A 24,514-nucleotide genomic window follows, 5' to 3' on the forward strand; every position below is an offset into this window, starting at 1 on the left:
AGGAAAGATAAATGGAAATATGTATACACTTGAGAAGTGCCTATGATAGTGGGGTAAAAGAGAGGGGAGGGTAGGAAGAGGCATAGTTGTGGGACAAGATAATGTTGTTATTGTGAACTGTTAAAAGATGAGGGGGAGTTAATATGTTAGGAGGCTTTGTTGGATGATATAATATTTGATATTTGTAAATATGTATAAGAGGTTTGGGTTTTCTTTAAATAAAATGTTGAGTGTTTTTTTAGAAAAAAGCTTCTAATCAGCATCTCAGCTTTTTGGCTGACATTAAGCATTTTTTGGCACAAAGAAAAGTTTATCAGGGCTGACCCTGGTCCTTCTGGTCCCGGCCTGGTATATCCAGGCCCAGTGCCAGTTCCCTTTACAGGGAACACCTGCCTGTTTGGTTTTTTTAAGGGTTATAAAAAGGGTTCCTATCAGTATGTTTGCCCTATGAAATGTGTTTTGTAGTCATGCTCCTAGATGGCTGAACTTAATCAACTTTATAGGTGGTTTCTATTTTAGAGCATATTCTGTGTTTGGCAATAGTTTAATGATACACAATTTATTTGATGAGGATCCTTGAATGCAAATATAAGATAAAATCCCACCCCTGAAAATGTATAACAAATTCATAAATTTTCCATATATAGAATCTAATTATTGGTGGGTCATCTTACAGTCAGGGTCATTGAGTAAATAGAGTAGGTGCCCATTTTTTTACTTTAATTTGAACATGGTGACAGGACACAAGAAGAGCCACCTTTAGAACACGGTGGCAAGTGAAGGAGAGTCAGAGATGTTTTTTGCCCTAAGGTGCGACTGCTCCACTATAAGCTGAATGACGTGAAGTCAATTAGCATTTGTGCAGCTTACAGAGTAAGGTGCAACAAGGCCCTAACCAAAAAGAACAACAAAAGCTGGATACGGAGAACAATCAAGACATACATAATGAACAGTTACGTATTCTCTGGATTCTGCCATAATGCAGCCCAAGATACTGCTGGAGAATACCATGGTATTCTAGTGGGAAGGGACCAAGAGAACAGAGAATATACCACATCCTGATGCCGCATATATTAACAACCAATACCCTCTACAACTGTACACTAGCCTTGGTTGAATTTCTACACCCTCCTCCCCCCTTCCCCTGCCACCCTCCCCAAATATCCTCACAAAAAACAAGGCTCGGTTCCCATTCTCTTTTTTGCTTCGTAATAACATTCCTTCTTAACTGCTTCTGCATTTCATGGTTATATCATTTTTACCCATGCTATGAGGAACAAATTGAAATGGAATTTTAAAAAAGACTGCGACCATCTTTCTGAAGTAGTACTCAGAGTTTATGGCCTTCATGGATCTTTTCCCATATTCTAAAAATAGCAGTTGTTCAGACAGTGACCAAAAACCTTGGTCTCTTTGATTTCATGGATTCTGCTTCTCTTCCTCCTGGAATAATCAAACTCTAAAAAGGAAAGTAAACTCCTTTCTATGATAGCTGCTCTAAACAGGAAGCAAAGAAAGAAGCCAGACTTTGTTTAATCAGCCTTCCTCATAGGTCTTGCTATTAAACTGTTTTTGGAGCTATATATTCCAAACAACATACCATTTTAAGCTACAACAGAGTCCACAGATTTGCTGAAAAGTTAGGGGACCTCATGCACTCTGTGAATACATAATAAAATATAGCATAATTTTAAAACCAGCATAATTTTCTAATGTAGATCAACCATAATTCTAGTCTGTGTTACTGAAGTCCACATTCAAGAAATCAGACCTGTCCATAAAGGTACTTGACTGTACCTACTCATGAAGGTCCATTGAAATTAATGAGACTTAAAGAGTATGTATATAGCTATGTATGTGCTTTAATGCTTTCCTAAATCAGAGTTCATATCAAAAGATGCTGCTCCTTCTTTACTGACAATAAAACAAGTGTTTTTACAGTACAGAATGTATTAAATTAACCAAATTGGAAGTGAATTTGCCTAAATTCAGCCTTCACATAAGCACACATAACTGTACTCTAATTACTGGAACATTTAGGCCTGTACATGTGCATACCCTGAGAAGCATTTCTGTGCATGTGTTCAATTTAATTGTGCCTGGAATTTAATAATAAACATATCTTTTAGTTCTTAAGTCATCGCCAGGGATCTGTTTTTTCTGTTCACCACAGGAAAAATATGGATTTTCTCCTTCAAGGGAGAAAAAAATGGATTTTCTCTTTTAAAGGAGAAAAATGCAGGAAATAGTGAGTTTCTCCTTGCAGACTGCCAGAGCTCCAACCTGCAAGGGACTGCAGGGAGCAGAACACAGGGGGCACCATGTGCACATTTGCACATATGCACATGGCCAACTATACAGCCAGGCAGCATGGAGAGGATGCCTGCAGGTATGTCTACGTGGGAAGGCAGATTCAGCCAGCCATAGTGAGGGAAGGGGTGAGGCAGGTATGGTGGCTGGGACTGGGGGTGCTACCCAGCTGCAGCAAGGCCTGGGCAGGAATGCATGGCCATGGAGCCCAGCTGAGGAAGTGGGATGTATCCATGGTCAGCTTGTCCAGGGGTCTGTCACAGGCTGGCTCCCGGGCACTGCATGCACTCCTGGGGATGGGTCAGGTACCAGAGGTAACCCATTGGGGATGCATGGTGGGACATATCACCCCCACCAGATTTGTGAACAGGGTGGGAGAGGATATGGGCTCCCCACCCTTCTGTCCCCTCACAGGGTCTCTGTGGCTCAGTGGGTGGGACCCGGCCTGGGAGGGCAGAGCAGGACAGAAAGGCTTGGTGCAGTCACTGTGGCTAAGAGTCCTGCACCACCATACTACCATGGTGAGGTGCCACTGAGGCACCCCCCACCACCACCCTGAGACAGAAGCAAAGGGTATAGTTCCATGGCACCGGCTTGGTACTGCTGCTGCCACCACTGTGGGGAGCGAGCCCCATGCCAACTGAACCACCATGGCAAGGTGCCTCCTGGCTGCTGAGCCCCTGCTGCTGCTCAGACACCGGTATGGGCATGGGCCAGACCAGCATATCAGAGCTGCTTAGCACCAAAAAGCAGTGGTAGGGGGACAGCCACAGCTGGACCTATGTCCTGGTGAGTGAAAGGGGTAGGGGGGAGCTCTTATTTTCCATGATAAAGAAACCAAAATCAAACCCCAAAATATATAGGTACTTAGACTTTATTTTATTGTAATTGAGGCACTGGTAGACTTCCAAATTGCTTTAAAATTGTAACTGTATGAATAAAACATTGTGTTCAATTGATTGTGTGTGTGTGTGTGTGTGTGTGTATGAATATACACACACACACACACACACATTCATATTTATATATATATAGATATATATCACACACACACACACACATACAGTGGTGTTTCATTTTAAACTGCAAAACAATGAGGACTTGGTTTTTTTGAATCAGAGATTTTGGGATTTTTAAACAGAGAAAACCAGGATCCCTTGTCATCACTAGCCTTTTTTCTTCCACTACGCAAGTAAAAATAAATTAGGAATTTAATTGCCCCAATATATCATTAGGTCCTTTATCAAAATAAAAGCCAGGAATTTCTGAGTTAGAGTGGAAACACAATCAGTACCTTATTCTACAGTACTGAGTCTTTCGCAATATGGGGAGAGTTATGAACAGCAGGTGATGGTGATCTTGCATAGCATATTTAATGAAATGTCTGAAGACCACAAAAGTCAGAGTTTCAGTGCTGGATGTAGGTCTGTTGTAAATTTAAAGACAATCTTTTTACCTTGCTTCAAGACAGATATTTTTAATGATTTACATATAAAGCACTTGCAAGGAAAAACAAATAAAATAAAAACCATTAGATATCATTTCCTTAAGTGACTCCTTGTCAATTGCTATACATATTTATGAATGTTAAGTCTGGGTTGCTGGGGGTGTTTGGGGCTTGCTTATGTTTATTACACACCATCCCACTAAACTGAAAAGCAGCTTGCTAATTTTCAAAATAAGCACTGTGCTTTTTCAGCTCTCGGTTAGGTGAGCTATTAATTTCTCAAGAAAAAGGGATATTGCAGCAGCAGCTTGACAGAGAGATGTCTCAGCAGCAGGCAAAAACGAATACTTGCCTAAAAAAGTGTCAAAATGTGGATGTGCCTCCAATAATTTAAAATATAGAAGGTGATAAGTTGAAAATGTCAGGTAATTGGCAGACAGATAGAAAGTTAAACTGTGTCCTCAGTGAGGAAAATTAACCAGCAGCTGCCAGCAGAGGCCCCAAGGTCATCTGAATGTCAGAATCAAGTAAGGGCCAATCATTCAGAAGGGGTTCTCTGCTGATATTTGCCCTCCCTGGTCATTTTCAGATCTCTCAGGAACTGCCCTGAACTACTGCCAACATGTGTTCATTTCTAAAAATTACACAGATTGTGATTTATTACCCATCACGCTACAAAAATCCATTGTGAATTAAATCAGCCCTTTGTTTAAATTGCTACTCTGCAATACGTATCATATCATCATAAATGACATTGAAGTTATAATCTACAGTAGTCTGCTTCAGCCACTGATAAGGCTCCACCAAGGGACGATCAATACTTACTATTCATTTTTGAAATTATCTTCACATTGATCCCTGAACAAGCGCCAGCAACACACAGGCACAGTGGCTTTAATACAATAATTATATAAAGGTTTACAGGCTCATCCTCCCAGCCAATAAAAGCTGTCAGCTGGCAGGGACAGTTACAATCCCATAATCCATCAAAATGCTGTTCTCTGACCTATGGGCTTCTGGGCTTTTGGTAGACCTCGATAAACATGCTTATAGAGGAGAAAATAGCAACAAACAGTGGCAAAACAAAACCATCAGATTCATATTATTGATTACAAAACATATCTCCTATAGCACTTCAACCTCTTTATCTCAGTAACAAAGAAGTGCATTTTTATTGTAATTCACCAACAAGTAAGAGACTCGATTTCTCTTCATTGTGTGCATGTGTAAGTGGGTGCACATGCACAAACATGCAAAACTTGCCGTTTTCCATTGGTAGCTTTGAAATCAAATTAAAAACTAGAATAAAAAAGCTCATAGAACTTGTCTACATAACATATATGATATAAAGAAACAGCTGAAAACCCTGTACATAGAATAAGGAGACAAGTAGTCTAAATATGAAATACTGAAAGAGCATAACGTTTAAAGGAAGCTACTCTCCAAAAAAAAAATAAAAATCTAGGTTAGAGTAGACTGTGAATGACCATGTAGAATTTCAGACAAAATGCCAAATTATTTTTTTATATGCATGGATGTTTTTATTTTCATTCAGACAGAGCTAAACAAATCAGTTAACAGGTATCAGTGTTTAAAATGGTCACCTTTGTACACTGAACTCAAGTAACATTTACAAGGCGCTGGATGATATGCAAGTAAATCATCCACTGAAACTTAATCCCAAAAATCATCTACGTATTCCTTCTGGCTGTTGACTGAAAAATAAAGATAATATTATAGGATGGGGGGCAAGGAAAAAAAAATGGAAGAGAGAATGTGAAAATTGGGTGGAAAAAAGGAAGAAGGGAACAGTGCAGAAGCACTCCTAACTTGTTTATTAGATGTGGATCCCAAACAATCTTCCTTATTGTTTTGTTTTGTCTATACCTTCCAGATTCTCAGTGCCTGCTTTACCATACCCTCATGTACATTATTAATGCAGCATCAGTGAACCTAACTAGGATACCGGGCTCTGAAATAAAGTTCAGGTTCATCCTTTAAATCCTTCTTTGACTTGTAATGATACTGATAAATATTTTGTTGTCTTGGTTTCTTTCCTTATTAAAAGAATTCTGATAGACTTGCAGAGAAAATGATATTCTTTTTATAGATTCTGTGGTCTGGTAGTAAAAGAAAAGGACATATTTCTTAAATGCTACAGAATTTTTTTAAGAATCTATTTCTGGAGACATTACTATAAAAGCTGACATTTCTGGAGAGGTGAAACTGGTGAGAGGTTTTTGCTTTGTTTTAGATCACTATGGGCCAAATCCTAAAGTGGTATGAATTGGCTTCATTCCAGAGAAGTAAAAGCAGAGCTATACTGATTTTTGCCAAATGAAGACCTGGCCCACTGATGTGGTTTTCAAAGGCATAAAGCAATAACTGGTCTGCTTTTACATCAACAATACCGAGGAATGACAGTTCTGGTGACTGAAAGGTATGTAATAAGGAAAGTACACTTATATTTTACAACTTTTTAATCGCATGTGTAGTATATGTCTCAAAACTTTGATGTAGCAAATATCTTTCTAATACAGTCTAAACACATATGTTTGGTCCTTTATTATAGATTGTCAGTAGTATGGTTTGATTCTTCTCTTCTCTCATGCAGAATTTTTCTATTCGAGGTACTATTTGATGTGCACAGAGTGTATTTTGAAGGATAACTTTCTTGAAATTATTTCAAAAGCTATATACGTATATATTTAAACTGAACAAAAAAGCTTTCTCCATCGATAGCTATAAAAAACAGAACAGCTGTCACCCATTAACATGCAACAGTAACCAAAGTAATGTCATGTAATAAAAACACGTCTTCTCTTCACAATAAAGAGACATGCAGAGGACGCAGTGAGGTCAAGTGTGTTGCCCTCATTCTTTAAGCACGTCCATATCTGTAAACTCTCATGGCCTGCTGATAACTGCTTATTTTACTCTTTCCTCTTTAACAGACCAGCAAACATGCAGCATTTTCCCTTCTGATCTCTGAGAGAACATCCATTCTTGAATATCCATCTGCTTCTTTGCACTCATACTATTAAGCCTTTCTATCTTTTAGAGCAGCAACACTTTCGAAAAAAGTGAGTCTAAAAATGGCATTATGGAAATCCAAGATAACTGAATGCAAAATAATTCCCATATCAAATACCGATAGAGTTAGAATGAAGCTGTAGCCAGGGTGATGCAGGAATTATGCAAGAAGCAAGCATTTTTGGGGGTGATCTCTTTTGTTGGACCAAAAGCATGGTTGGGATAAAGTTAGACGAGATTTCAAACGCAAGGCATTTTTCGTCTGGTCACCTGAGGAAAGCTTCTGAAAGCTTTTGCATTCAAAAGCTTGTCTAACTTTATGCCAACCATGCAGTTGGTCCAATAAGAAATATCACCACAAAAAATCCTTACTTCTTCTAACTACTAACCCTGTAAACTCAACTTTGGTTCTTAAGGCTGAGCTAGTTTTATTCTTTCCTGTATACCATTACCTGGGGACAGGGTCTGAGGGCTAAACTGTAGAGCATGCAGAGCTAAACTGTAGAGCATCCTCAGTAGATCGTGTGTAGTCTTGAATTATGACTTTAATAACACTTAGGTAACCCTATTTCTTTCAATCAGTTTGCATGGGTAAATGCAACCATCTTCTTACATACTCCATGTCCCCAAATAAGACATAAATCTTGTTTTGGGAGGCAGAATGTAGAAAATGAACCAACCCACCAAAGATGCATGACGGTGACAGAGTAAGTCCTCCTAGAAACAGATAGTTCCTATGCACATGCAGGCAGCCTGCTCCAACACGCTGTCATTTCAGTACTGATTAATCGAGTCTGCTGGAGTGTGGAAATTAATGCACTCCAGCAGCCTCCAGCATCGTGTGTATTAGCATATCCACCTGATGAGCTTTAGTTCAAAGTGCCCTGCCTCCATTTTTCAGTGAAGGGATGCTGGTATGTACAACACTCCAAGAACTTTTAATTACCTCTCAGAGCACATGTATAAAAGCCCAGAATGTCCAGGAAGCATGGCAACCTCAGAGACAGTTGTGTTGATAAAAGAAGAACTTTCTGTCACACCAGAAAAATGAAGACTAGGCCCTGGTTCCTTGTGAGGACAGAATCAGGAATGTACTTCTTTACTGAAAATAATTCTTTATATAAAATTCCTATAAATAATAAAGTGTTGTTTCCATACTAGAAGCCTCATAAAAATACTACAGGCTGCCTGCACCAGCTCATTCATCCTCGGTCAGCTCAGTGACTCTGCAGTCAAAAGCTACTGCTTCATCAGCAGTGAGAGGGTTAACACAGAACTCTCCCTTCTCTTTGCAGCAGAGAGAAGCAGCAGCCATCTCAGTGGTCATCAGTAATATCCTATTGCACTGTGTATCTTAAGCAAGGAAGCCAATTTAATTTTTCCGAAATAGAAACAGGGTAGAAAAGAGCAATTTTGAAGGCCTAATTTTTGGGAAAATGTGCATATGGTATGCTAGTAAATAGGTTATAACAGTGATAGAATTCTACTCGAGTCCTAGTGACTACACAGGTTCTGCAGGACTAACAAAAGTAAGAAGCAGAAAAAATACACTTTTGTAAAGTAAATGTACATGTTCCTGAATAGATAGGAAAGAAGGGAGGAGATGGAGTCATTGAGAATGGGTACAGAGGTATAACCTTGGTCACCAAGTTGGATTCCCAACCCAGCAACAACCTCTTCTCATTTTGGTGGCAACCCAATGTGCATCATAGCAGTTAGAGAAAAGACCTATTAAGTCAAGATTCCATCTCCCTGCCAATAAAGGATTGTTTCCCACAGTGCATGTAGGCAATAATGTGCCTAAAGAAGGACAAATTATAAAATCAACCCACCATAATTTGGGATATGTCATCCAGTTATGTGAAAAGACTGGAGTAATTTGCCAACATAAAGCTGGTCTCATACAGTGTACTGTCGACAGCTAGCATTGTAATGATAATGAGCCTATCTCTGTAGAACTGACATAGATGCATAAAGTGGTTTTTTTGAATCTGATATTAAACAGACACCCAAAACAAAATTGAAATATTCTAATACATTTAGCGGGATTAATATAAATAGGTCTTTAGAAACACAAACTCTTAAGGATCCAATTGATGTAGGAATGTTTTAAATTGAGACAGTAAAAGTTTGCTTTTTGCTGAAGCTTCTTCATAAAAAAGGTCTGTGTGAATTTTTAAAAATACCAACAGCAAAGAGTTTGGACATTTTGAAGTTATACTATGATGGCCCCATACTGATATTTTGAAATTTTATGTCTGCACCTTGTGCAAAAGGTAATGCTTAATTTTAAAAGTGAAAAAAGGAAAGAAGTAAAGAGGGTCAATGGACTAGATAAATCTAGTTTTGGATAAGTTAGGCTTAAGGAATCTCTGGTTTAATTCCATTCAACACTTGACAATTAGACTAAAGATGGTTTTCACTCATTAAATTACACTATGAAACAGGAAGATTTCTTGAAGACACAGCATTTGAAAATCTTAGTACTGAAGGGGCATGTCTACACGTTGCTGTACAGTGACATTGTTTTGGCGCTGTGCTTCAGTACTTCCCCGGAAGTACTAAACACACACAGTATGGACGGTTACTGCACCATGCACACAGCGTATGGTTACATTCCACTGCCAGTGCACTACACTTGGGGCCTATGTCACTACAGTGACATAGCTGGCGATCACATGTAAACATTCATGATAACTACATCACTATAGTGCACTGTACAGCAATGTAACAGGTCACTATGTCACCATAGGGTGACGTGTAGAAGTGCCCAAGGTGTATTTTTAGCCAGGAAAGAAATCCAGAGAGTGGTTATAAAAGTGAGGTGATAATCCAAAATGATATAAATCTCAGAGTCCACGATTGTAAACAAAAATCTGGTGGGTAAATGTGCTAATTTTTTTAAGGTTATCAAATTTTCAGATAGGAAAGAACATATCACGAGAGTTGGCATTTAAATCTGTGGGTACTGCACTATGTCCCTTTTAAATAGATTGTCAGCTAGAAAGCAGCCACCTGAAATAATAGAAAATTAGGATTAGAAAGGACTTCAGGAGATAATTTAGTCCAACTCCCTGCTTGAAGCAGGACCATACCCAAATGGCTCATTGGTATAAAACTATTTGGGATTTTACTAGGACAGCAGGTTTACTTGTTAGAGCACAGAAAGATCTGAGGCAAATCCTTATCCTATATGTGTCCACAAACTGGTGGGAAATGCTGCATAATGTGTTGAATCTGCATATGTGAATGTAAAGTTACTTTCTGTTGACTTTGCTAAAGCTAATGCAGGTACAGTTTCACCTTATATTTTCAGACTACTTCATTTTGGTACTTCAGGTTAAAGACAGCACCCCAAGATCTCATAGTGGGTCAAGCACCCTCTGGGTCTGTAAGGCCTGTGTACCCTCTGGGGCATACGGCCTGAGCAACGACCCGACCCTGGATGGTGGCAGCAGTTACCCCAGGCTTGTGGGTGTGCTTGAGAAAGGGGGTTGGCCAGAAGTTTGCAACCCTGGGGAGGCATCTGAAGCTTGTTTTTTGGCAGGACGCAGTGAGGTGGGTGGCTCAGCACAAGGGTTCCCCCTACGGGCCTGCCACAAGGGGTCTCCGATTTTATTAGGGCATTATGATGGGCAGCCCTTTTCTTTTTTTTTTTCTTTTTTGTTTTTTTTGCAGACTCCTCCAAGAGTCAAAATATAATTCAAACCCTTCCTCTCAGTAAAATCTCAGCTTAATTCTTACAATTAGATATGCCATAAACCTGAAACATGAAGTCTCCCTTTCAAAACTCTTTATCAATATTTACTATAGAAGTATTCAATTCCTGTCATCCACAGATGCATCTGGTTCCTCTCTGAGTTCACTGATATCCCACATCAAGGAGATCCATAATTATAGTTAGTCAAAAACATCTTATATTTTTATTGCATTTTCACTCTCTTTCAAATGTTCATCTGTTCTGATGTCTGCAAATTGCATATTATATATATGATAGCCTAGATAGATAGATAGATAGATACAGGGCATAAAACATGGACATCCTTTATTTTTACTTAATCTTTTTGCTTTTTTCACTGAATTACTTCTGTAGCATGCCCCTTTCAAATCTTGTGTCAAGAACTTCTAAATTCTATTGCAATAATCATTTATTGCATCTCTATGCTACAACTTCCATTCCCAGCCCAACCTCTAGATGGTCCTGCTTTATGGGCTTCAGAAGTTCAAATATTACATGTGTGGACCCCTTCCCTCCTTTTTTTCCACTCCCCATTTTTCAGTTCCTTCCCAGTTACCCAACGTGTGCTACCATTTTTCCACACTCTCTGGGCACGTCTACACGTGCACTTCAATGTGCATTAGCCTATTTTAATGCACATTAAAATGTCACCAAAATGTGCTCTTTAACTAAAGCACTTTAAAACAGGCTAACGCGCTTTTTCTAGTATCTCACAATGGAGGGCATTTATACATGTGCTCCGTTATTGGGGGGGACACTTTAATTAGAGCAGCTCCAAGAGCTGCTCTAATTAAAGTGCCCAGAGTGTCATGTTTATCAGCATCCCCATGCTTAAAAATGGCATTGGGGCAGTTTAAATGAAGCCCATGGAACAAGCTTTAGTTAAAGTACCCCTGCTGCCATTTTCCAGCATGGGGATGCTGATACATGTGATGCTGGAGTATGCTGGAGCACAGTAATTACCATGCTCCAGCAGACTTGATTTTAATAAGATTAATTGGGTCTGCTCCAACACACTGTAATTACAGCACATTGGAGCAGCCTCACTGCACATCTATAGGTTCTCGGAGGTACTAGATTTAATCCACATTACCAAAGTGTTTTAATAAACGTGTAGATGCACCCTCTGGCTTCAGTCTACCCTTACTCTAACTCCATGGTTACCATCTTGCATTCTTCTGTAGAATAATGAAGGCAAAATACCTGGGCCTCTCCTTAATTCTTCATTGTGGGAAAAGGGGCAGAACAAGGACAGAGGGAAAACAAACAAAATGCTGGGTATCTGGCAACTGTGATCTACAGTTATAAAGCTCAGTTCTGTAGTATCTTGGAAAAATACCAAATTCCACAGCTATATATTCACCAAATCTGTGGGGCCCTGAATATAACAACTATAGGAAGCTGAGACATTTTTCCAGGTTCTTTGATATTTCAGGAGATCAATTTATGGCTCAATTTTCTTTTGCCACCATAAAAGCGAGAAACTTACATTTTTAAATCAAAGCTGAGGTTTTGGAGCACAGAAATTGGTAGTATTATATGGCAAATAGAATGTCAAAACACCTAGTGCAGGTTTCCCTTGCTTTATGTGGTGCATGCGTTCCTGGAAAACGGCACATAACTCAAATTCGCACAAAGGGAACCCACTTTACAATCCAACAAATAGGGATATGTTTCAAGATTTTGACTGAACTGACCCCTTGGGGACCAGTACCCCCTACCACTGTTACAAGACAATTTTGGTACCAACAGCAGACAGTTGGAGATAAGCCAGTGGGATGTTTAGAAGCCATAACGGGGATGGCAACTATAGAAACATGTGCTGCAGACAACAAGCGAGGAGCACAGATCCACACAGGAGACTATATTTTGGTGCGTATAACTCCCAGAGTGCACTGCACAAAGCAGCTGACTGCAGGCTTCCACCACACCAATTGCATAAGAGTGAATGTATCTCACATATAATGAATTTTTTTACATAAAAAGGGTCATCTCATAAGAGCGACTTCATACATCCAGAACCAGCATAAAGCGAGGGAAACGTGTACCTCAGTAAGAACTAGAAGAGATTATTCAGAGCTTCAAGATGTCCCAGTCCATGATAAAATGTGAAACATTGCTTGCTTTGCTGATGACATTTTGCTTTATCTCAGTGAAACATTTCCATCCAGTGCCTTAGCATACAACACTATTTCGGTTTTCATGTAAATATAAACAAGAAGCCCTTAGGCATCTAATAAGATGTTCATTATTTCCAATGCCAATGATCCCTTTCAAGGAATTTTCAAATTTCACCTTTTTACAAGTAAACTAATTCCAATAAACCTACAATCCCCATCTTATCAAGACCTTCAAAGACGGTATAAACACGTTATTATCTATGTTTGGCTATTGTAATACTTACAATATTTCCTCACATGTAGATTTCCTAAAAGGTCTCACAGTACTTTCAGTGATTATGTATATGACATGGCCCTGGGACAGCTTAAGAAAATTTGACAGGGCAAAGGAAAAAAATAAATAAATCAAGAATTCAGTTTTTGCTTTCTGTCCTTTGGAGGCTCAATGTGTCAGCATTAATTTTGAACAGCTTAGAGCTAAATTTAATTTACTTCACTTGAATGTTTATGTTTGTTTATAAGTTAGACATTTCATAAATAGGCTCTTCAAGTAAAATTCTGCAAGTGAGGACAAAAAACAACACTCAGATGGTGGCCTAATACAAATAAGTTCTACTGTACAAAATTTTACTTTGGGAAACTCTGGCAAGGGTATTAACCCAACTTCTATTTCCTAAATTTGAATTCAGGACAAAAAAAAGTAGACTGCACAATGCTTGATAACACCTCCCTCTTGCCCCCCAACCCTCCAGGCTCATTAGGAAAACCAGCACTTCATGTTGCACAGAACTTTACTATTTTTCTTCTTTTTTGAACAAAGTGAATTTACAGTTGCATTTAAAATCCTGTTTCAAATCATACTCACCTGTGATTTTTTTTAGGAAGCTACCATTATTATGTACATAAATTTTGGGCATTGGCCCACTATTTAATGTATATAGAGCTGTCAGCTGATGATGTATGTAACCCTACTCTCTCATGCATTCTTGGACTAAATCCACAGGACTCTCTGTCTTGAACAGTCACAAACATGAAGAATTTAATGGTCAAAAAGCATATTTTAAATCCAATGACTATACCAATCCAGCCTATATTAGAAATACGGCTTCCTAATGTTGCCTAAACTTTCTACAGCTTACTGAAAACATAACATGAGTGATGTATCAATGAAGAAAGTTTATGACACACAATTCTGGAGCTTTACCAAAATATTAGATCAATAATAATAATACATAACTATTTATATTCAAGCTAATCAATTAGTCATCAAAACATTATCCTCACATTTGGTATTTAGCATTATAATGAGGGGATGAGGGAAATTTCAATTTTAATATATAAAGTGCCTTCAAAAATTATATTTATGTATCATACAGAACTTGGTCATACAAAATTGTTGACAGTCATTTCTCATTTTACTCTTTAGGTAACTATTCACAGCATTTGTTCAGCAGCATATCTTACCTTTGTTGCATGCTATGGGCCAACTTATTTTTTATTTAGCACCTTCCACATGTCTAAAAGTGGTGCATGAAGAATTGAGGTGAGAGAACTTAAGCCAAATATTTTTATGAAAATAAAATGCAGTTGATATAAGACATACTCTGCATTTTATCTACATTTTTCTTTCTTTACACTTCTGCTTTTGTCACATTCCAACTCTATCCACCAATGGCTAGCTAAGGAATTTGTTAGGAAGATTGCTTTCTAGGAAAAAAAATGTTGTGTTTTAAATTTTTTCTAAGAAAACTTGTCCTGCAAATCCACAGAATAACCCACTTGGCTTCTGATAGACTATATGTAAAGAAACAGTGGCAGCTAGAATACTTTTAAATAAAAAAAAATTCATAACCAAATGTTTTAAGAGCATTAAAATTACTATATTGCTTTTATTATGCCCCTGAAAAGTTTTTTAAAAAGGAAGAAAATAGTGAGAAACAAATATATGGATAACCTGGAATGGACTGTGGAAAAAGTAGAGAGATAAGGAAAATAATCTGTCACATCTGAGATCTTGGCACAAGGGGCTGGCTGTAAACTGTTCCCTCACATTGTCATTTCACTACTATTTCTTACTGCATAGTCACATGCCCCACTTAAAAAGCAGCTAGTATTTTCAAATATTTAGAAAACCCGTAAAGCATGTTATAGGAGGGCAAGCCATTCATGCTTTTCTATTAAAACTGACTGTCTGTAAAACCACATATCAGTCTGTTGATATTTATCCAACAGTCTCAGTGTAACCAAGATAATGTTAATGCTACTAAACTGCTATGATTTTTAGCAGTATATTTTATGAATCAGATTTTTTTCTGCATTCAAAATAAAGAAAAAGAGTGGTTACTTGAGAACTGGAGAGAGTTGCATGTTGTATCAGACAGGAAGAGTAAAAGGATAACTGTTACCTAAATTACTCTGAAAAAAGTATCTTTAGTTTTGGCTGTATTTGAAACCTGGCAGTTTATATTGTATTTTTAAAGAATGACGCCTATTGCAGAAGTGTTATAATGTGAAGACAAAACCAGATTGTCCAGTTAGATTGTGAAGATTTATCAAGTGAAATGATTCAATCTTGGTGTTGGTGGGCATGACTTCTGGTGCATGTGTGTGCACATGCATGCGCATGTGTGTGCACGTGCACAATGCATGTGCATACACACACACACTTCAAATAGGAGTCCTTGGATTACAAGATTTAAACAATTGGAGGGCTCTTTTCCAGAAGCTATGTTATTAAATACCTCTCTCCAGGTGGACATCTTCACTAATTTATTTTGTGCCCCTTGTAGAGGATTCTGGTGTGTGTTTCTAGGTCTCATCATAACGTTTGATAATATCTCATATTAATGTTAAATGACAGCCACATAAAGACACATATGAAATACTAAAGATACTTGAGAAGCCTTATCTTGTATTTTTATTTAATTGCTTTCGACTTATAACAATAGGAAAGTACTGGGCTGTGGAGGAACAGCACTTGCCCGAACAACAGACGATGTATCTATTATCTCACTTCCATGAAGGTCATCGACCTATGACAGTTGGAGTAGCAGAAACATTAGAAATCATGTGCAATTTAATCTTTACACAAATAAAGGAAAAGTATCACAATGCCTGAATAATGAAGAGTCTCTGAGAGAAAAAGAAAAGTCTGTCCCTGAGGATATTCTTCATTTTCTTTCCTGAACTGTTCCAATGCGTTCACACTATGAGATTCACTCACTGTGCTGACACACGTATTAATAGTATTTTGGCTGGAAGAGTGTAGATGTTCTAAAGTGATTGCAAAGTGCAGCTGTGACTCAGTTCTCCTTTCATTCATTCATTACTTCTTCATGTCAACTCTGGGAGACTATTGTTCACCGAAAAACTGTCATCATGATTGAAATTAACTGTTTTTCCTCCTACTTCAAGCAAAAGTGTTCTGATGTCCCTTGCTTTCCAGAACCTACTGAATATAACTTTAAAAATGTCGGTGACAACAGACAGATACGTTAAAACACACAAACACACACACACAAGTGCACACATGCTCCACTGCTGGAAAAACCCAAAAATGTCAACAAAAAATGGAAATTTGTGATAAAATAATCATCACGTGAAAGCATTTTTTATGCAAGCCCTATTTCTGTTTTTGAATATAATTTCCCTTTCAGTAAGCAATTCTTTAAAAACAAGAAAAGAAAAAACCTTTACCGGTGTGATACACAGAGAGTCAGTACCTGGTCTTAAGGGAACACTGCTTGATTTCCTCTCATCTAAAACTGAACAGTTGTTATTTATTTCATCCAGAAAGTAATGAGGAAAAACTATGATTATGGGAATCTACCCAACTGACAGGAAAGCTCATTTATTCTGCAAGTTTTTGACCTGCTTAGAAAATAAAGCTTTAAATCTCTTGCAAGATTTTTTGAGACATTAACCTTCGTTTTTAAAGTAAGTTAACATTTTCAAACAGTCATTTTGTCAGTAATAACAAAAGCCAAAACTCATGACATTTTTTTGAGCTGCCTGTAATGTCCTTTTAGAAAGAAGTTGAAATAATAATAAGCATTTTCCATCCTGTAAGAAAAACCACAAGCCCTTCCTTGAAATTTTGTTTAATCCCAAATTAGGACAGGAATTCATAATTTTGGAATATTTTGTGATACAAAACTTTTCAGAATATTTTACCATATTGTATCAAGTTATTCATGTAGTTAAGGTTGATTATTTTTTACATTAAGTATATAAATTCACATGTAACAACATTACATATGTCAAATGAAAGTGTTTTGACCCTATTGAAATAAAACACATTGCTATTGTCCAGGTAACACATCAACAGTTCCACAATACTCCTCAATTTTGTCAAAACAATCACACTAAAAACCCCAACCAAAAACTGTTCCATCAGAAAAAATATATAACTACCTCTAATAATAATTTTTATAAATTTTAATTTTTCCAAGGCAATCATAACTTAAAGCTTTTCTTAATGCTATGGACACATTGTACTCCATGACAAGTATGAAATTCACTGCTTAGGATATACCAATGATTAATATGCTTTCCTGCTTGAGCCAGGTTTCAACTGCTGATCCACAATCCAAAGTCAAAATGAAGAGCTGCCATTCTAATTATCTTTTTAATTAAAGCAAAATTTTCTTTCACTCACAAAAAGGAGAGAGAAATGTACAAATGTGCCTTTGTAGATTGTAAACTACAGAATTACATTTTGATGTAAAAACTGTGACAACCCCATTAATATATAATAGCACCGTATTTAGAAAAGTTCTCTGTTTTGCCTGAAGTATTTCTTGAAGGTGCCTTTCTATGAAAGCACAAATTCACTAACTGAAATAGATATACTCTTTAGTACAGTTGTCTGTCTCTATCAGCATACTAGGCCAGAGAATTATTATATTTAACGTATGTGTTTGGCTACTTGTAACTTTATACAACTGGAGCATGAAAGAATGACATTTCAAAAAATGAAAAGCTTCATGTATTCTTCCAAGGTAAAAAAATTTAAAATGCTTCATTTGTTTCAGGATAAAATATTGTGAACTATATTATGACTGCCTATATTGGGGCTAGAAAATGAGCAAAGAAAATCTATTCTCACTACCAAGGGCAGAGACAACTATCTTTCAGGTCAGTGGTGCTCAACCTTTTTGGCTCCATGGTGCAGGGCCTGCCTGTGGGCTGGATTGGGCTCTGAGTCTCAGTACCACCTCCTCACACTCCCTGCACACCAGGATTGAGCCCCAGGGGGTTGGGGTACTATCTCCTCCTGCTCCTTGCATGCCAGAACTGGGGCCCAGAGGTCCAGACTTGCTTTCTCCCACACTCCCACATTGGGACTGGGCCCTGAGGACTGGCATTGCCTCCACCTGGCCCTGAGTGCTGGGATTGGGCACCAGATTCATCACACAGGGGCCAGGGCTCCCCATGGGTCCAGATATTAGGCAGCAGAGGAACTGTGTCACCACCCCAAATTTCCAGACATGTGGGGGGCCTTGTGGGCCAGATGAAATGGCACTACAGGCTGGATCTGCCCCATGGATCAGAGGTTGACCACTTCTACATAAATGAAAGTGCTCAGCATTGCTGGGTGTGCTTGTGTCTAGTGCTGCTTGTAAAGCAATCCCCCATGTCTGAGTATAAAAGGGCAGGGCTATAAGTGTTTCCTTCCCCTAGTCTTCCAGTTAAGGTTAAAAGCATCACGACAAAGAACACTGCTTATACCTTGGCTACATATATACTTAACACTATAGCTTAGTATACTATTACAGTGTATTTAAAAACTGCCAATAATTTGTGGTTAATCAGCAAGCTAGATTTGGGATTTTCAGGAGAAACAGCACAGTATGTTTTAGATACACAAGCATTCACCTCAAGGATGATTTTGCCCCTCCTTATAGTATTATATAAATCACATGTGGCATTTTAAGACTTAAATAAAATTGCCACACCAACATTACATTTACATGGTTGTATTAAGGAGTGTATGCGTGTCAGCTTCCCTAACACACCTCTACTTTTAAAAGCCAAAAACTGGACTTAAGTATATATGCAAAAATACCTCAAAATAATTTCTTATGCAAGTCTTCAGCTCATAGTTATGCAACTACATCTAGCATAGACAGCCATAATCTACAGAATCAAACTGCAGTATAAAAATACAAGGTTTAACCAGCACATATTAAAGACAATGGCAAAAAACAAAAGCCAAAACTAAGAGCGCAAACAGAAATGACAATTTTTGTCCAATCTGGCCACAGAAAGCAGTTTATAGCTGTGACGAAACAAGTGCACAGCTGCAGATGGCTTCAAAAGTGGCCAGTCAGGTGAAAATCTGAATCCTCATTGCATGAGGGCTCACAGGAAGATGTTTCAAAACAGAGCACCTTCTGTAACTTATGTCTGTGCTGCCTGCCAGCCTCTTGCTATTTTCAGAATGGGAGGAAGGAAGGAAGTAGATGGAGTTCGGTCTGAGGTTTCTGGAGCCCCTCCCCCACACACGTTGGATTTTAGTTTTTGCAAAAATCTAGTTGATCTAATAAAAGATCTTGCCTCTACCACAAGTTCTGATTCCTATCCCCATATATATGTTTTCCATTTTCAAAAATGACACTTCTCATAAAAATATTTTTTAGAATAGAAATTTCCACTTATAGGTAAACCTAAACTAATTGCCATTGCAGATGATGTAATTTATTGTGACATACCGTGAGACTGGTTTTGAAGGCAGCTTTGGAACCTCTTTAGAAAGCACCTTTGGAAAAAAATAGCTTTAAGTTCAATATGACACAAACCAAAACTTAGGGGTATTTGTTTCTTGGGAATTTTGTTCAGAACATGCCTTTAGAACACCAGTTCCCAACCTCGGGTCATGACCCAAATGAGGGCTGCAGGGGCTATGCTGGTGGTGCCGCACACAAGAGGACAAGCTGCGTCGCTTGCCGGGAGCTCCCCCACCCCCTGGCCACTGCTGCACCGGGTCACAATAAAAAAAGTTTGGAAACCACTGCTTTACAAGATCTTTGATTGTACAGTTGGAGTACAACTAATTTAGAGTTCAAAAGTACTTTAATTGCTCTGTATAGATAAAAACAATATATATATCTGTTGTTGTTGCAAGAAAGGAAATGGCAATATAGGAAAAAGAATGAATTATGCTACACCTTGAAGATAATAACCAAGTATGTTCTGAATCTCTAACTATGATGCTTCTGCACTGCATTTGCCATTCTGTCTCCTTTGCATACCTGAACTCTCAGTCTATGACAAGATATATCAGGTCCCTTCTAGTTCATTGTGGAATCAAGTATGTTACATAATATTGTAAGATAACTCAATCACAAATTAATCTAGGGTGGCCAACCTGTGGCATGCATGCCCAAGTGTCATGGGCAACCTTCATATGTGGCATGTGGCAAGTCAAAGAGGGTGCAGAGAGCAACAGATTAGACAAGGAAGGGAGATCAGAGTGGGACAGGGCACAGGACTGAACTTGTGGCATACCTGCTAAAAAGGTGGCCACCAACAGACTTAATCCAGTCTAAAAAAAATATGTGTGTTAATTAACATAGTTTTAATCAGGCCTGTTTGATGAGCTTTCATAGTTTCATAGTTTCTAGGGTCGGAAGGGACCTGAGCAGATCATCTAGTCCGACCCCCTGCCATGGCAGGAAAGAATACTGGGGTCAAATGACCCCAGCAAGATGTTCATCTAACCTCCTCTTAAACACCCCCAGGGTAGGAGCCTGCACCACTTCTCTTGGAAGCTGGTTCCAGACCCTAGCCGCCCTGACTGTGAAGTAGCGCCTCCTGATATCTAACCTAAAATGGAAGAAGTACAGCGGAAAACGGCCAACCATTCAAAGTAAATTTCAAATAAAATATCACATTTCTCTCTTATTTCCAAGCAACCCTAGAATATTTGAATATGTTAGTTATTCATAATTGTTTGATAGACAATTTATGTGAAGATTATTCATGCTATGTATTACTTTCTAAGTCTTTTTATTAATTTATTTATTCGTTTCCTCCTAATCGCATAATATGTTTCTTCTTCCAGCTTGGATTAATAAAAATTCTGTCAGTAGGATATGAACAAAGATGACCCCAGATACTTTCTGATGCAAATCTTTTATATGATGTGAAATCTCGGATAATGGACTATGACATTAATTGTTGTGGTGTCAGTTATGTATGAAGCAGGGGGAAAAAAATCTAACTTTTAAAGTACATTAATTATTAAGAGATATTTTAAGCCTTCTAAGGAACATCTACACAAGATGAGTCAAATGTCTCTTAGTTTAAATTTTATTTATTTTCCAAAAATATTGTATCAACTTTGTATATATAGTCACATTGCTTTCAGGGACAAAATAATATAAATGCTACAATGGAAGAAAAAAATTGCCAAACCTGGAATTCCAAAAAAGCAATAATACACAGTTCCAGTTATGCAAACAAAACACTTGAGTAATGAAAAAATAATGGCTTGCCACTTCCAAGACATATAACAAGAAGGCAAATTTACATAACCAGTAGGGTACCGTACTAGAGGTTAGGTAGCCCAATGTGAAATCACAGCCATATGGAATTCAGTGGTAGAACATCCACTGAAAGAGTCCAGGATTTAAACCATGGAAAATATCACACTGGCTTTCTCAACCCTTTCCAACTTGTATGAAGCATGTCTGTCTCAAATCCATGGTTTATAATGGCTTTGAATAACTGAAAATGCAACAGCATAGGCGATGCCTTTTTTTGTATGCCTTGAGTTAAAGAAAATAAAAATCATAGCTATGCAGGTGTCAGCTGGAAATAACCAGACTTTAAGTTGCTCTGGAGTCCAAGATAAATCTAGTTTGCACCCCCAAAATGCATTAAATTCCCTTGAAAACTTATATAGTGTACTGCCTACACAGAATTGGTTATTTTAGACACTGATCCTGCAAACAGAATGATTAACTTCATGCATATGAATATTCCCATTTAAATCAATTGGATTATTTACATGCATTAAATTAAGCACACATAACTGTTTTTCAGATAAAGGTCTTAATTACTTTTAAGGTATTGAACTATTTTTCTTCAGACTTGACTCAATGAGAGCTATAGATCACGCCATCCTAGATGTTACTAGCTTTATCTAGTTTTATCCCAGTAGAAAATTTCAGGTCAGGATAAAAGAAATATGCATGTGTATGTGTGGTTTTTGTTAACATGTCATGACAATGACATCTGGAAAATTATCAGATACTGACCAAACAAGTAACAAAAGAAAAAGTACTGCCTGAATAATTCAAAAGGAAAAAGTATCTTGGAGCTTGTTGATATTTTAAATTTTTCTATGCAGTAAGGCAGAAAAGCCCTTTTAAAATCTTTTGTAATGTTATGCATTGGAAAGAAGCAAATAAAATAAAAATAAAACACACGCTGCCTTTTCTTTGTAATAACATTTAAAAACTTCCCAGTTACACCTTTGCAATTAAACATCTTTACAGTGGTATTATCTTTACTTTCCTATACATAACAGATACTTCAAAAATACTGCAGATACCAAGATAATATTATTAGTTACCCCAAGCTATTGAAAATTGAAATTGTTGCTTTTTCTTGATGGACACAACTGTACTTTTCTGGTCAAATGGTCAAATATTCATGTGAAACTGTTCACACAGCTTTAATCACTGATTCAGATCCCAACTCGGGCTAAAACTAAAAAGGTACTTACTTCTTATCAGATTAGAAGGACTGATGTAATACTGCAATGTATACTAGTGTAGCAGGGCACTAGGATGCCTGCTACTGGCATTTGAGATTCAGGCTTAGCTGCCAGTCAACAGGGCAACACAGCCGGGGGTTGCTGAGGCAACTGATTGGGTCAGCTGACTGAAAGGGGGCAGGGCTTGGCCTTTATAAGCAGTCAGGCTGAGGCTAAGAGGCAGTTCCCCTCAGACAGGCTGAGAAGCAGGAGCTATGCTGCAGAGCAGAGCAAGGCAGGGCTGCCTGAGTGTCTGCGTGTTGATATGGGATGGAGAGGCCTCTGACAGGGAGGCTCGAAGGAGAGCCAGGGTGGCATGAAATGTTATAGCTGGTAGGCTGATTTTGGGTTACAGCCAGTTGGCCTGGCTTTGAGTTTTCTGTTTTGGGTATGATGTTACACCAGAGGACCGAGTGAGGCTGTAGGGGTTGGAGGAGGCCTCAGGGAAGATCCCCAATAGCGTGGGGGCTTCCTGGTTGCCCTGAGAGGGCACCGCATTCGGGTGCCAGAGGCAAGGCATGGCAGTTTGGCGCCGGGGTGGTGCTACATTTGGGGTGTTGTGACCCAAGCCCTGTGAGGGCAGTATTTGGTAAAGCCCTGTGGGGCGAAAGACCCAGAAGAAGGGTCAGGGGGCCAGGCATGACCAGAGGCCACCTGAGCCCTGAGCATGAGAAGCATGAAGCATAGGCCCCAGTGGGGGCGAGAGCGCGAAAAGGCGCGGGGAGTGCAAGAAGCACGAGGCATAGGCCCCAGTGGGGGCGAGAGCGCGAAAAGGTGCGGGGAGTGCAAGAAACATGAGGCATAGGCCCCAGTGGGGGCAAGAGCGCGAAAGGTGCGGCGAGCACGAGAAGCGCGAACATAGGCCCCAGTGAGGGCAAGTGCGAGGCATAGGCCCCAGTGGGGGCGAGAGCACGGTAGGCACGGGGAGCGCGAAAGGTGTGAGCGAGGCCCCAGTGAGGGCAGGGGAGCGTGGGAAGCGTGAGGTATAGGCCCCAGTGTGGGCAAGCATATTGGGCAAACTCCAGAAGGAAAGGGTGGGCCTATCAAGAAGCCTCAGAAGAGGGCGGGCGCGCAATTAGAAGCCCGGAGAAGGGCAGGCGTGAGATTAGAAGCCCCCAGAGAGGGCGCGTACAGAGAGAAGCCCCCGGCAAAGGGCGGGTGTGCCATTAGTAGCTCGGGAGGGGTGAGCCTGGTGAGGGTCCCAGAGAGGGTGCGTACATGGTTGGATGCCTGGGGTGGGGCGAGCACATGAGCAAAATGCCAGAAGGGACCACCAAGTAGAGAGTGTAGACAAGAGAACGTCCAGAACACCTGTGAGGCTTGGGGCATGGTATTGGGGTGGAAGGAGCCACGCGACGCCCATAGGGCTGAGGGCACCAGTGTCAAGGCGAAGGGGCAGGAACCAGAAGGGCAAGAACCCCAGGGCCAAGGGGTCCAGTGAGGGCAGCCTCCTTTTTGTATTTTTCAACAAGTCGTGGCGGGCGAGAAAGAGGGTGCGTTTGAGACCCAACTTGGTATTGTAGGGGTGCCGGGAGAGATCACGGCCGCTCCTGGGCCCCGCCCCGTGACAACTAGTATGACCAATGACATCCATAAGGCTCATGTGGACTACAGGCCCAGCTGACAATGGTCTGTGTGCTGCCACATCAGCTCTGGACTTTCTGGGTATTTTTATAAATACAGTTACACTGAAACTTTACTATCGTGCTTAGACAAATACAGATCGTTTTTAATTGTTTTTTCAGCCAGGAACTGCAGCAAGATTTGTACTTACTTCTATAACTTTAGTATTATACTAATATACTGCAGAAGACACACTGCTTGAATAAAGGGAAGGAACCTTTTAACAACAAAGAATTACATTTCCCAGAGGCTAAAAATAAGTTGACGCTTTTCAAAACACAAAGCATTATACTTACCTAACAAATACCAATGGGATGTGATCGAGGTCCTCACTCTCAATGTAATATAGCAAAACGTTTGTTTATACATTTAACAGTGCTAATAAGGTAACACCCAGGATTTAATGGACAGTTTCTAATCCAACTTCATAAAACACATAAAAGGATCCCCTTTAAATTTCTATAAGGGAGTCAAGTCAC

The 24,514-nt window shown here is 39.2% G+C and overlaps 1 long non-coding RNA gene across 2 annotated transcripts in view; it reads left to right on the forward strand.

Annotated features, from left to right (window-relative positions):
- The window catches only part of LOC149869002 (uncharacterized), a 38,532-nt gene extending 16,492 nt beyond the window's left edge, over positions 1-22,040 (forward strand). Inside the window, exons 2-5 of one of the 2 annotated variants that reach the window (XR_016441047.1) lie at positions 6,012-6,197; positions 14,076-14,192; positions 17,683-17,785; positions 20,392-22,040. This is a non-coding gene — a long non-coding RNA (uncharacterized LOC149869002). The remainder of the gene's footprint in view (positions 1-6,011; positions 6,198-14,075; positions 14,193-17,682; positions 17,786-20,391) is intronic. The other variant, XR_016441048.1, reaches the window with a different exon arrangement.
- The last annotated feature ends 2,474 nt before the right edge of the window (positions 22,041-24,514 follow it).

The sequence above is a fragment of the Crocodylus siamensis genome, chromosome 3 (assembly GCF_052110815.1).
Source record: "Crocodylus siamensis isolate JL-2025a chromosome 3, ASM5211081v1, whole genome shotgun sequence".
Taxonomy (NCBI): domain Eukaryota; kingdom Metazoa; phylum Chordata; order Crocodylia; family Crocodylidae; genus Crocodylus; species Crocodylus siamensis.